Raw genomic sequence first — 12,275 nt, forward strand, 5'->3', positions numbered from 1 at the left:
CTCACCCCTAAGATTGAAGTCAAGTCCGAGTGTTTCAGTAGCCTCCTCCGCTACTTTGTAGAGAAACGCTCCTTTGCCCACTTCTCCGTGATTCCTGACCATTTTAAGAAGAGGGTCTCTGTTGTGAAGAGATTCAAGACTCAATATTCCGCGACCACCTTGACGGCGTGATATGTACAGTCGCGGAACGGAAGACTTAAGATGCATGCTTTTGTTCATGTGCATAACCTTTCTTTTCTCGATATCAAGGGATTTTAGCTCGTTCTTCGTCCATGGAACTACTTCAAATGAATAGAGTACTACCGGGACGGCAAGCATATTCGTTGCAGATACTTTGTTCCTCGCCGACAGTTTGGAAGACCAAATCTGCCGGATGAGACATTTATATCTGCTTTGCACAGTCTCCTTTATAGATATCACATCCTGAATGCGACTCTGTGGCACGCCCAGGTATGTATAAGTCTCTCTAGGGCAAAGGTGTCGCATAGAGCTTTTATCGATGAACTTAGGGTCTTCAGGGATGCCACGCAGTATTGCTTGGTTCAAATAAACCTTAGCGCATTGTCCTAACCCAAATTCCATTCCTATGTAGGAATTGTGAAATGCTAGATATAATAGCAAAAATGTGAGGCAAAAAAGGAGTGGGCTCATGGTGGCGCCCTAAAAGACACGTCCCTAAAAGGTAACCTGGTTAGTTTCTACACAATTTTTTCTAGTTGAGATACTAAATCTGGGTTTCAGGTTAATCTATGGGGGGGGGGGGGGGGGGGGGGGGGGGGACAATGCCAAGGAGAAAAGGTGGTCCAAAAAAAAAAAACAGATTAATCGCGACGTACGGTGCTCTCTCTCTCTCACTCGCGTTACCCCACTCCTGCAACCCGTCTTATTTAAACTAAAAGTGTGAAATCTAGAATAAAACTTGCCGAATTTTTTAAGCATTACCGGAACCAGCGGAGCTGGGATAAGGGCAACGCTATCAAGCGCCTGTAATAAAAATCAACGAGCTTCGATCGTAGGCCGTGAGACGGAAGAGCGTGACTCACCGACACGGTTATTTTGGTTATTTCAAGTGATTGATTTTTCAGGTAATTTGGCTAGCCATTTTCGCCATTTTCGATAATGCAATATGTGATATATATGGAAGTGAACATTGCATCGCAACACCTTGACCCTCAATGTGGAGCTGTTTCAAGGTTCCCCACACATCTTTGCGCGTGTTTCGAGTGGTTAAGTCATACGCAAACCAATATAAATAGGGAAGCGAAAGGTATTTCGTTCTCGCACTCCTCAAAATACGACAAATCACAAATTCTGACAGTTCAGAAAACCATTTAGCCGGGAGGATCAGGCCCACTCCAATTCAGTATTCCCATGTTAGGTCCCTTCATATAATCGAGGACATCATTCTTAAAAAAAGGGAATCACATCCAGTGGGAATTCTAAAACTAGTGCAAAAAACTTCTTAGCGATTCCTAATGGTGTAAAGAGACATCAATTATTAACGGCGTTTTAAAGAAGAAGTCCGCTCTAAATTTAAATAAAGAAGAGTGGTCGCCTCCTAGCCCGGAAGAATTATGCTTTCTTTAATTAGCCTATGTCAAAAACACTGTACTTTCTCGCCGAGCTAATAAAAATGTCGCTAGCATCACATCGATTGGTGCCAACTTCTCTCTTTAAGCCAAAGTGCATGGGTTGTCAATGTTGGTTTATAAACTGTGAACCAAGGACTCCTCACATGATAATCCTAAATCGGGAAATGGCGTCAAGCTAGAAATAATAATAATAATAATAAGAAGAAAACCAGTCTCAACATCTATAAGGGTAAAAGCCATAATGAAAAGAGCTGGGTGCAGGCATTCAACTAAGCCAGACTTTCTTTTTCAGGGAAACCACTAAGGAAGGGGTGGGCAGGCTCGAAAAAACTCAGTTTATCCCAAAGCAGACCCTTATTAAAATCCCGTAAAATCCCGTAAGCCGGATGGTAATTACCACCTGCGTATTGATTTTGGATGGGTCAATGAGGTGTCCAAAAAATGCGTACTTTATTCCATTTATGAAAGAACTTGTATTATAGCAGCAAAAGGTCTCTACTAGTTCAAACGAATAGCGTTTGGCATCACCGCGACTCGAGCAACCTTTCGACTGTTGATAGAGAAGGTCATCAACCTGGAAGTGAGGCCGCACCTATGTTTGTATCTTAAGAATGCAATCTTCATCGCTGACATGTTTGACAAGCATCTGTATTGGTTGAACCGGACCACTAAATGGTTGAATAAAGCAGGGCTGACGATCAGCCCGGATAATTGTAACTTCTGTCAAATGAAAGTCAAGTTACTGGGATTCAAGGGGAATAAGGATAGTTTGCTGGTAGAACATCATAAGTTCCGCCCCATACTTAATTATCCATGGCCTAGAAGCGTTAAACAAGTCAGACGTTTCGTAGGGACTAAGTCTCGTATTGGCCATTCAACAAGGAAAATGATAAAACCTTTGAGCCACTCACTTGTCTCACCAAGAAAAATTAAAATTTCTATTGTGGCGACGGAAAGGAATTTTAGATCCTATATACAGGTTCAGTAACATTTCCTGTTTTGGCTTACCCCGACATTCAGGAAAAGCAAGAACGTGTGATCGCATGCGCTAGACGAGTGATGTCTAATCGCAGTTAAACTAATCGACAACTGAGAAAGAGTGCTTGGCCGTAGTTTGGGCCATTAGAAATTTTCGTTACTATCAGTAGGGACACAACTTTTCACTTCTGACTGATCACAGTAGCCTCCGATGGTTGCACAAGCTCAAACATACGACAGGCAGATTGACGCGCTATTCGTTGGATCGCCTAGAATATTACTTCAAAAATTTTGATCATAAAGGATCGATGCACCACATGCCTAATGTGGAAGTACCATTGTTAGAAAGTGGTAATTGAAGAGGGCCTAAAGTATTGAAGCGATCCTGTACTAGAAGACATCATTACATTTTCCATTCATTTAGAATTATGAGACTGGCCAGCTCAATAAACCTTAAAAACTCAAGCGCGGGGCTTATGACTTGAAAGATCGTCTGAGAGCTATAGACCGTAGTCACAACAGACGTCATGGGACATCCATGTCCATCTAAGTTCTTAACTTCTTCATCATCTCCTTTAAGGCCTTCTCGCTCTTTTCTAGCAATGCTTTGTCGTCTACATACGCGGATGACCACATCCTAACCCCTCTTACCCTAACTCCTCCTACCCTAGCTCCTCCTACCACTCTGGCCTCTAGCTTACTTTCTATATCCGCTATCAAAATAGCAAAAAGCGTTGGGCTAAGCGGACACCCTTGCTTAACCCCTTCTTCGTTATTTCTCTATCCATCACGTGCTGCAGAACGTACATGTTGACGATAGTTCTCCTACACGTTCTGAAGCCCACCTGCGTCTCCAGTAACATTCCTTTTCCTTTGACATTCTTCCGCGGTCCCTCCACCAACACGATCATGTATACTTTGTACGCCGAATTTATTAGGGTAATCCCTCTAAATTTTTCTGTCTATCTCTATCCCCTGTCTTATACAGTGGCACTATTAAACCCTCTCTCCACCCTCCTAGAAAGTCCTTTCCCCTCCATACTTTCATCACCACATCCTTCAGTCTTTTCCTATCCTCTTGTGCACTAAACAGCCACGCTTTGTTTTCTTTCCCAGCCAGCCCTGCTGCCTTCAAACTTGCTCACTTCCCAAACTGTTAAAATACCATTCAAGCATTCTGTCAGAGTTGCAAACCCCTGGACCACAATTTTAGGCTCTTTCTGGGCTCTTGAAATCCGCAAAAAAATCCCCAAATTGTTGGGCTCCAACATTTACATTGAAAAATTAACCTCTTTCTAACACGTACATATGAAATTGTCAAAAAATAATTTTTTTTTAAATTTTACAGCTTGAATAGAGTCTCTGATTTTTGGGCTTCTAAAAAATACCCACTACGGTTTTTGGGCTCCAGCCCTTGACGTGAAAAATCAACCCCTACATACGACCTCATACATACAACTTTTCCAAAAAATAACTTTTTTAGAATTTTACAATGTCAATAGATAGAGAATCTATTGACATTGTAAAATTCTAAAAAAGTTATTTTTTGGCAAAGTTGTATGTATGAGGTCGTATGTAGGGGTTGAACCAGAGAGGTTTTTTAACTCCTCGAAAATACCACTGCGATTTTTGGGCTTCAACTCTTGCCGTCAAAAATGTACCACTCTCTGACACGTAGATACAAATTTGTCAAAAAATAACTTTGATTAGAATTTCACAATGTAAATAGAGTCTCTGATTTTTGGGCTCCTCAAAAATACCCGCTACAATTTTTGAGCTACACCTCTTAACGTAAAAAATGAACCCCTCTCTGCCACGTAGATACAACATTGTCAAAAAATAACTTTTATGAGAGTTTCACAAAGTAAGTAGAGTCTCTGATTTTTGGGGTCCTCAAAAATACCCACTACGATTTTTGAACTCCAACTCTTAACGTCAACAATCAACCCCTCTCTACCAAGTAGATAAAATTTGGCCAAAAAATAACTTTCTTAAGAATTTTTATTTGTCAATAGAGTCTCTGATTTTTGGGACCTTAGAAAATACCCAAAGCAGTCTTTTTTTTTGAAAAAACAGCATATTGAAAATTTTTTATTTTACATTCTCATCTTAATGAGAACGTATTGGTTTTATGTAACATTTTACTTTGTCGGGTTTTCTCAAATCTCCACGTTCTGAGTTTTTACGAAGGTTTCTGTCTGTCTATAGTATGTATTCTGTAAACACGACTACGTTCAACCCTTGCAAGATACGAAAAAAAAAGAATGAACTAAAATTGCGAAACGCGCGCACAGCGCCCAGTGAGAATGTACCCGCACGGTGGACAGATTTTTTATTGTTATTGTACTTCTGTATTGGGGATATATCTATTTAAGTTTCATACGATTTACGGAGTTTTATTGTTTGAAAAAATCTAATTTTGTAATTAAATGTCAACAATAAGTCCAAAAAATGGTAATTGTTATCTATTAGGTTACCGTAACACACATAAACATGGTAATATAGGACACTATTAAAATATGAATAATCAGTAATAAATAAAAAATACACCTCATTAGGGAATACAGTAATCTACTCGGTAGAGAGGGATTGATTATCAACGTTAAGGGTTGGAGCCCGAAAATCGTAGCGGGTATTTTCTAGGTGCCCAAAAAAGCCCAAAAAAGGCAAATATTCTGGCGCTGTTTTTTTTTCAAATTTTCTGTACTGGAGCTGCTAGCGGTCAGCATCTCCCCCAATTGTAGGTGCTTGCAGAGGTATTGCAATCACTAAAAATTTTTCAAGTGGCACAGCTTCGGTTTCTGACAATGCGACTATACGACAACGCATTTCGTGTTCCGCCATCTCTTTTACCCCCATTTTCGCTATGTGCCTGTTACCATATTATACAATTTGGTGCTTACCCAGACGTTTTTCCAGGTATTGCGAATCCCTTAAGCCTTTTGGATGAGACTAATTTTTCGCCTGTAATCCCACCTTAAACGCAATCAGGTCTAATATCGTGCCATTAGCTACACGCATAATTTTTGATTTAGGGTTAATCACCTACGCCCTACTTTTTTCAATAGCCTTTTACCCAAATCTTGTTTCAAAAACGATCGAGATGACTTGCCATCAATAAGCGCTGTGATTTCTTCCGACCCAATGATGATATTTGCAAAAATACAGATAGCTTTGTTCTTTAACTCAATCGAATAATTTCCACCTGCTCCCCGGCCCTTGTATTTATCCTCAGAACGCAATCCATTCTGGAAGCTTCACTCTTTTGAATGAATTTCTTGCCCTGAATAATTTTATTATCAAAGGATTTAGAGAAAGTCGAGGTTATTATCCTAATTAATGGTTTAGGAGCAGGCTGACTATCTCCATTATCTTTAAATTTGCCCCCATTTTGCTTGGGAGGAACAATACGTCTCGCATCTTCCTCCCCATCTCATTTCCCTTAGCCTTTCATTTTATGCACTGCTGCTTTAAAACTCCCCCGACTGCCCAACAATAGCAGAACAAACGTTTCTTTTCCTTACAAGCCTAAAACATGTAACCTACTTTCAAGCAGTTATAGGATTTTGTACTTTTGCTAATCGGTTCAAGGCTAGTGTTACTATTGCTACTCTTCCAATTATTCCTATCGGTTTGTTTCAAAGCTGTTTTTGAACTACCCGACTCAGCATTATTTTGGCTGATTGCTTTAAGATCTTCGATCTGGTTCATCAGGTCTGCGAAGATGCTTGATAATTGGCTAACACTTGTGCTATATGCCTTATCCCTATCATTTCTTACAAAAGATTCGACGGATTTGATCAGCAGTTTAAATCCTCGATGTCATTCAATTCGTGTTTCGTTTGGAGCGATAGCTGCTACTGACATTTCATTCCGTTTCTTTTCGTTACTCCTAACTGTTTTAATCTTATTTGGTCCGAACGTTCATAATCTTGAGCCAAGGCCGCCAATTTGTTGTACCGATCTCTAAAGAAAAGGGCGGAGGGGAGAGAAGGTCTGGACATTAGTAGTCCTTGCAGTCGAAGGGGACTAAAGAATCTAAAGAATCTGATAATATAGATTGTTGGTGGCTTAAGTCCTGAAGGGATAGGCTCTGTGTAACTGGCGAACGACCAGTACCATTCATATTAATCAATTTCTTATTATTATTTGCAATTGATGAGTCTAGTCGAATTCTGCGCCTGTCTGGCTGAAAAGCGACCTGATTCTACATATCTTCGTTGACCCTCGTCCACCTGGCTTACCCTACGAACCCTCGGAAATAACGCATATACCTATCCACTGCTACATCCTGTATGTCTTGAAACGGTTAAAATAATTGAATGCTATGGTTACAAATGATAAAGTCAGCACCGCAGATCGTTAATTTCCAAAAGGAAGTAGTTTTCATTTCCAAGTACAGTGATTTTTCGTTACTCGTAAAGAAAGTTTCAAAAAGTGTGTTGCAATAAAAAGTAATTACCTAAAATGCCAGAAACAACGCAAGAGTTTTTCTCCTGATATCAGCATTAAGAAAGCCTTAATTATGCTTAAGAGACATCGATTTGGAATGTTCTTCAAACAGTTGCCATACTGGAGATTAACAATCCAATTCAATCTCTAACCATAAAAAAGGAAATTCGTTCTAAAGAAATTTTGGGTGGAAATTTTCTTTCATCCAAGAGAGCGTGACCTTGATTTTTGAAAAGTGAGATTTTAAACCGGAAATCCTTTATATGGACCTTATGTCACTTGATAAAAATAATGAAAAAAACTCTAGCTAATCTTGATTGGAAGAAATGTATAATTTGTCATAAATGGAATTTTAGAATTCTAGGAGAATGAATCCCAGAATGAATTCTCAAACTTAATTAATTGTAAAATTCAGAGACATTGGCAGGAGGGTAAGTAACCAAGTGATTTATTCGCTCCCAATTTCAAAGTGAAAATCTCTGATTATTTGAAATCTGTGACAATGTGGTGGTTAGACAAAACAAATAGTAAGAGACGCCAGACATTTTCACATAGCTGCAAGTGATTCAAAAGTAATTTTGGATTACTAATTCATTTGAAGTTTCATTTCCCACCGATCCCAAATCAAGAAGAGAATTGACGGCAATGAGATTCATTTTTATTTTAGCAAGCTAAGATTCTAATTATAATAATTTATTTCTAATTTGCAGTTGATGGAAAAGAATGAAGATTGCCCAGGTTTTCTTTATTTTAGAATTTGAGAATAGAATCTTTCGTGGTAGCTTCATCGTTCTACCAGGGTTGGTACCGACGCGTTGAATCGGGCCAACTTTCCTGGATGGAACCATTGCATCTTGGATACCCATTGACCCCGGATTGACGAGTATTCACATGGTCTAAAAGAGAGACAAATCTAACGCCTAGACCTGGCAATTATTTTCGGCATACAAATGAAGAGGAAGAAAATGCACTAACCGAACTGTCACCAAGGAAGTTAGAAAAATTTTAATAATGTTCGAAAGAGTTTCCAAAACGAGTTCGAATATTCACACTTATGTTTTATGACGCTGAAGGTGTTAAAATACAGTTCCGTAAGACTAGAAATTTTCTGTTCTGCTCTGGTGTCACATTCGGGTTTATCGGTTCGGCCGTATCCTTGCCTATAGCAGTTTACCGTGCCACGGCTATCTCAAAGTGAGCTGCCGTCAAAAAACAACTCTGAGCGCCCCCGAATCTCCACAAACTCCTTGGCCTTCCATCATACTGTCCACCAGTGCCAGTTGCCTAAATTCCACGCCACGGATAAATTACCCTTACGAAAACTTACCCTAGGGATGCTGTTTAAAATAGTAAGAGAATAGTTTTTATGAACATGTCGATACTGCTCTACATCACCAAACACACCTCAATTTAATCCTGATGAAGACTTCCAAAGAATTAAGCTTCTGCGTCAAGTGTAAAGACAACATCGCGTCATCGAAATATAAATTAACAGTCATCAAAAGAAGATAATTTTAATCGTAATGCCCTTGAGACAAGAATATTAAAGAATATTAAAATAATATATAAATATACACTACCAGTCAAAAGTTTGGGTTCACTTAGAAAAATCTTTTTTTTTGTATTTATCGCTTTATTTATACCGGAGGTAAAAAAAATGTTTCTTTAAAAGGTTGATTGTTTTCGAAATTCTGCCTAAAATAAGCCCAGGGTAAAGCCTATTTTTCTAGTACTTAAGTAGATATTGCAAAACTAGTGTAAATTTCAATGTTTTCTTAAATTTTCAATAACTTCCGAAATAGTCAACGTTTTTTTAATGTTCTTGGGCTCATTTTGAAGTTTTTTTTCACCGTATTACAAAAGCTTACGAGTATGAATCGTAAAAAAATTTCTTTTTGAATTGCAAGAACTTGAAGTTGTAATAAAAAAGTTGAATAACTTTGAAAACATCTAATCTTTAAGAAAATCAGAATAAAAGTTAAATAAATACATATTTTGAGGAAATTTCATAGAAATTTCATGAATATATGTTTCAAATATTTTTGTTACTAAAAATAATATTTCAATTTTTCCAACTTTTTTGTTACAAATTCAAGTTCTTTTAATTCGATAAAACATTTTTTACGATTAATACTCATAAGCTGTTATGATACGGGGAAAAAAGCTTAAAAATGAGCCCAAGAACATTGAAAAACGTTGACTATTTCTGAAGTTATTGAAAATTTAGGAAAACATTGAAATTTACACTATTTTTGCAATAACTACTTAAAAATTAGACAAATTGGCGTCACCCTGGGCTTATTTTAAACAGAATTTCGAAAACAGTCAATTCACAACTAAACGAGGATTATAGATATTTGACTTATTTTTCATCAAGAGGCAGTTCCAAACATTTCTACTGTTTTTTGTTTGTTTGTTGAATTGTTGTTGTTGTTGAATGTTGTTGAATGAAAAAAAGTTGCTGTTGAATCACTTATTTGACTAAGCCATCTTAACTATTTTAAGAGACAACACCAACAGAACGATTAAGATACTTTAGGTCTTTCAGACTTCGACAGTCAGGTACTGGACGCAAACAAAGATTGCGGACTCGGTCGTACTACAGTTTATTAACTCACCTACAGTAGCAACTTTTGAATGTCCTTAATCACAACCGTCGGTCTCACTCAGAGTGAACAGCAGTCTTTTTGCTCTTCACCGTCAAGCTCAGACATCCTAAGCAAGGGTTGCGCAGACAGCCTAATCAGTGCTTATGCGCCATGTTAAATATGCTGATTTGCGCCTTTAGAGAATTTTATTCTCATTATCCGCGGGCTCTCGTATACGGTGCTGAAACGTCCGCCTGCGATTTTCCACGTCTGTCGCCTGCCAGTACATGCTGACTGCGTTGATTAATCAGCTGCGCTGTTACCGCCAATTTGAATTTTAGCAGTCACGGGAATTTTGAAAGCGGAAGTCACATCCACGCCTCACCCACGTTGTGCAATAACAGATTATTATGCCCACGACTACCCAGTGTCACCAGAAAGTGGGATTTTTCGGCGCCCGCCACTCTCCTATCTTGGAGCGACACATTCAAACATAGCGTGTCCGTGAGTAGGCTCCGCTACATGTTGCGTAGGCCAGTCTCCTGTAGAGCTGAAAATGCACGAGCCCAAGCCCCCCCCCCCCCTCCCCCGATTTCACGGTTCGTTTTCGGTGGCTAACTGGCTATTTGATGGAGTTTTTAAGTAAACTGTATTTCGCAGGGTGTCAAGAGAATGAAAGTTCGGGCAATTTTGCTATTTTCTATAATTTTAGAAAAAGAGAAGGAAATTAATTTTTATCAAGCCTTTTTGCGCAAATTTGTTGCACATTTTTTCTTAAATTTATTTTATTTTAAAAAATGTGCTTTCAAATTTGCGTAAGTTTAAGAGATATTCTTTAGGTTTCTACGAATAATTAATATAATTTTTTATTTTGAAAAATTTATTTTAAAAAATTACAATACATTTTAAACTATGTTTAAAATGATCAATAAAGAATCTGAAGATTTTAAGTAATCTTTTTCGTTTTCCCGAATTTCAAAGAAAATCAGGACAAATTAAAATAGTTTTTAATGATTAGGAGGCTTAGAAGGCCTGACAAGATTAGAAACAGAAGTTTTTCGAGATTGGTATGAAAATCTGTAATGATTTTTTATTTAAAAAAACGTACTTTATGAGAATAATAAAATAGGATTTTAAAACTGTAAAAGGAGTTCCTAGAATTTAAAAGAATACTGTTGAAGATTTTAAAGCAAAATGTTTCAATTTGGTATGATTATAATAAATAGATCAAAATCGAGTAAATGCAAGAAATATTAAGAAGAACTGAAGAGATTGAAATCGAATTTTAAACTTAAATTCCGTTAGAAAATTGGATTTTTAAAGAATTCAAACATAAACTTTAGAAACTTTACAGGAATTCCGAACGATTTCAAGGACGTAAAACTATTTTTCTTATAATTTCTGCGAAAAATTTAAAAGATCCTGAGTCATTTTTTTCACATTTTGAATTAAAGCACACAATTGAACCGCTGGCGACCAAAAGGGTACACGGCCGGATTCAGCCTGAGAAGTATTGTCCTAAGTGTCAATTTTAAAAATCTTTCTAATTTTAATTTTAAACACTGATACTTGTAGAGAATTTCAAGGCGCATCTTTTTTTCCTCTTGCAAAAATTTATAGGTTTTTTAGTTTTTGAGATAATTGGTGAAAAGTGGATTTTCCCGATTTCCCTAATACAAAGTACGTGTTTAAGTCTTCTGAAACTATCTAAGAAAGAAAAACGAGAATATTGTAATAAACAAAAAAGTTATAAACTTTTTTTTGAGGCAATGCAAAAATCATGAATTTTAACCTTCAAGCGCCTCGTTTAGCGAACGAATTTTAAGCTACGGAAAGCCTTCAGTGAGAAAGTTGTTCATTAAGGTTCAAAAAAGTTTTCTGGAAAGTTTTAGATCAATTAGATTAATAGTTAAAAAATTATGAATGTTCTAAAATCCAAGCGGTAATCTTGACGCAGCCCAAAAACGTTCCTGGCCGGCTACATACGCGCTGCAGCGAAAGACGTGAAGATCAAGTCAATCTTACCAAACCAAATGCAGAACAGTAACTTTTTTTGTCATCTTCTATGAAATTCTACAAATAAAGCATAGAATCAGCGAAGTGATTGTTTCTTATAATAGTTGGGAAAGCATTTTTTTTGAGATTATTGAGATTTTTGAGATATTTTTGAGAATATTAATTAAAAAGAAAAAGATATTAAAATGAAACAAGGTAGAAAAAGAACTAGAAATGAAGATTCGTGAATTAAAAATAAGAAAAAATGTTCCAGAAATCAGGTACGATTGGAAACCGTCAATACAATTTTTAAATAAATTTCAATCATTAATTTAATATTTTATGACTTTTTTTATTCTTGATTTTTTAAATAATTCTTTTACTGAACTATATATAATATGTAGATAGTCTAAAGTAATTATTTTTAATTTTTAATGACGAAGTTAATAGCATTAATTGTTATTTCTTTAGGGAAAAGAATACATTACAAAGTCTAAAACTAAAAAAGACGGTATTGCTAAAGATATTCTAATCTCAGAGAGATCTTTCAAACCTATTGAATCCTGTTTGGAGAAAAATGTTACCAAAAGTTTTCAAATGTGCAACAAGAAAAAGTACATACAAATTTTTAGAATCTCGGGAACTATAATGAACAAAATGTGTTTCTCAG

Source organism: Belonocnema kinseyi, chromosome 4 (assembly GCF_010883055.1).
Source record: "Belonocnema kinseyi isolate 2016_QV_RU_SX_M_011 chromosome 4, B_treatae_v1, whole genome shotgun sequence".
Lineage (NCBI taxonomy): Eukaryota > Metazoa > Arthropoda > Insecta > Hymenoptera > Cynipidae > Belonocnema > Belonocnema kinseyi.